We start from the raw sequence: 2,958 nt of genomic DNA on the forward strand, positions 1-2,958 counted from the left end.
AGGAGTGACGTGTGTGCTATTCCCCCCCCCGCCCCGCCCCTCTCTTTTTAAATACTGGTTTGCTCCTCTTGGTTTATGTTTCAAAGTAATGTGACTCCAGTAAATACAGTGTTGGATATTAGGTCTCCCAGGCTATCCTGCTGCTTGTGGGGAAGGCTCCTGACATTCTGGCTTCTAGACAGAGGGGTTCCCTCTTGGGAAGTGCCCAAGGGAGGGCACAGACTCACCCTCAGCCCCATCTCCTTGGCCTGCTTCTCCCTTCAGGATGAGGGAGCGTGACGGTGTCGTGGGCTGGCCTTGCTGAAAGCCTTATAGCTGAGCCTTTGGAGAGGATCAAGTGGATTTTGCAATTGCCCAGCTTTTTGGTAAAGAGAACAGCTGCGGGGTGACTCAGGATTACCTGCCTCCTTTTGGTAGTCGGTAGTGGGGAGCTCTGGGCTGCCCCCAGCCCTGGGGGCAGCCGGTGGGAAGCCTAGCTGTGTGGAGGGCGAAACTGCCACACTGGTCTTTTCTTCTTAGTTGCGAGGGGGGTTTGGACTCACCATTTTCTGACTGTTTTCCCTGTAAATAAGAGTTTTGTACAATGTTGACTCTTGGGGGTGGGGAAGAGCGAGGCCTGAGTCTGGGACTTGATTTGTTTCATAATAACTTTGGCAGGAGCTGCGTCTCCAAGCTGTGACTGTGAGCGGCACAGGAAGAATAAAAGGTTTTGGTTTTTTGTGGGGTTTTTTGGTGTGTTTTTTTTTTTAACTAGCCTGCCTCTGGGGCTCCTCTTCTTCACAGCAGCTGCTGCTGCTGACCGGGCGGGAGCAGGAGGGGCAAAGGAGGAGTATGGAAACATGCACACCCTCAACCCCACACTGATGCTGGAGCCATGCTGCAGCCCTGCAAGCCCCTCAGAGCTGGCCCCCAGCCCTGCAGCGTGTCCTGCAGCCAGAGCTGCTGCTCTGCCCCTTCCCTAGCTGCAAAAGCTCACAGCCAGAGCTCGCCCACGCAGCCGGTGCTTCCCAGTCTTGCCTCCCGCCTGAGCTTTGGTCCGCTGTGTGCAGCTCTGTCTCTGCGGAGCCAAAGGCAGACTCCCTTCCTGCTGCTTGGAAAAGCGGGTGGCCCCTGGCCCACTGACGTGCTGGCATCAAACAGCTGCCACATTCCTCCTCTGGGGTGTTCCTCTGTCCTTTGCCCCTTCCACTGGGTTTGTCACTCCTGGGACGCGTTGGCAGGGGTTTAACCCAGGGCTGCACCCTTTGGCTCTGCCGTGGCACCCAGCCACCCTCCTTGCCCCACCCTTCCCTCTGCCTGGGGCTGAAGGGCTTTGTGCTCCCACCCGCACCTTACTGGGGACGGCTGCAGCTGGGCAGTGGTAAATCTGCAGTGGGGCCCAGTCTGTGGCTTGTCGTGGCTGTGGCCTGTGCTCCCTGCATCCCTCTCCCCTCTGCTGCCCACTCGGGATCCGGGAGCACTGCTGGGAGAGCTCCAGCAGATGTGGGTGTTTGCTGTGTCGTTAGTCCTAAGGCAAGGGTGAAATTGTACCCGGGGGGGAGCTCAGGGTGTTCCCAAACTGGTTCTGAGTGCCAGGTTTTGCTTCCTTGGCTGGGCCTGGGAGAGGTCACCAGCTCCCCAGGGGGTGGGGGGGTTTCTCCCAGCACGGGGTCTCCCCAGGCCCCTGCAGCGTAGGGTGCTGGGCTCCTGCTGACGTGTGGGAGCAAAGCTGCCGGGGCCATGCGCTGGGGGCTGTTGTTTGCCTTGGGCTCATACCAGCGGTGATTTCCAAGCCCGGGGCAGCCAAGGAGGGCAAACTGCCTCCAGCACCCTGCTGTGGAGCTCAGCGCTTTTTCCTTCTCTTCCTCGCCCCATCCCGGCTGCCAAGCTGCTGACTACGTGGGCAGGGAATGCTTTTAAATGGCTTCCTCTATCGCCTGCAGCGGATGCGGGCAAAATCCCTGCGGACACCTGGGTGAGGAGCTGGGCCAGCTCCTTCCCCTGCCCGGCAGCTCAGCCGCGGGGAGGGCAGCGAGGGCTGTGCCCAGGAGCTGGCCCGGGCCGGGGGGAGCTTGGCAGGAGAGCGGCCGCAGCCCTGACTGGGTGCCAGGGGAATCCCAGCGCGCTCTCCTCGCATGCAGAAGCGCATTCCTTCCCACGCGTTTCCCTGGGAGCGCTGACCCGCGCTTTGATAGCTGGTTTCTCTCGCTGACCCCTTGGACGCCTGGCAGTCCCGAGCACAGGGTCAGACAGCTCTCCCAAGGGGCTTTTTCGGGGTGGTGGTGGGGGCCCCTCCTTATGGCAGGGCTTCAGCCCCGAAGCATCTTGAGAAACCAGTGTGGGCTTGGGCTGGGGGAGCGGGAGTCCTGCCGTCCTGGAGACAGCCAGGGACCCCCCCCAGCCTCCCCTGCAGGGATCTGGCACAGGAAATGCCCTCTTGGAGTGCCCTAAACTGCGCCCATGGGTCCCCAGCCCAGCCAAGCACCCTGGGAGACCCAGCCAAGGGAGCCCGTGCCCTGGGGGTGCCAGGTGCTGGTGGAGCTGAGCACCCCAGGGAGCCCGTGGCTGTGCGGTGTGGTTAAGCTGAGCACCCCGGGGTGCATGTGGGCACCCAGCTGGGTTGGGTGAGCACCCCAGGGTGCATGGGGCAGGGCTGGCTCAGCACCCTCAGGAGCAGGAGGGCATGCAGCATGGCCAGCTGAGCACCCTGGGGACACCCAGCTGGGCCAGCTGAGCACCTGGGGAGCACCTAACTGGGGTAGCCAAGCACCCCAAGGAGCAGGGAGGGACCTGGAGCTGAGCAGCCTGGGGACACCAAAACCAGGTAAGCTGAGCACCCTGGGGACACCCACCCGGGCTAGCTGGGGACACCCAGGTGGGGCAGCCGAACACCTCAGGGACACCCACTCGGGCCACCTGAGCACCCGGGGAGACCCACCCGGGCTAGCTGGGCACCCTGGGGACACCCACCCGGGCTAG

The sequence above is a fragment of the Egretta garzetta genome, unplaced genomic scaffold (assembly GCF_000687185.1).
Source record: "Egretta garzetta isolate BGI_Z169 unplaced genomic scaffold, ASM68718v1 scaffold27, whole genome shotgun sequence".
Lineage (NCBI taxonomy): Eukaryota > Metazoa > Chordata > Aves > Pelecaniformes > Ardeidae > Egretta > Egretta garzetta.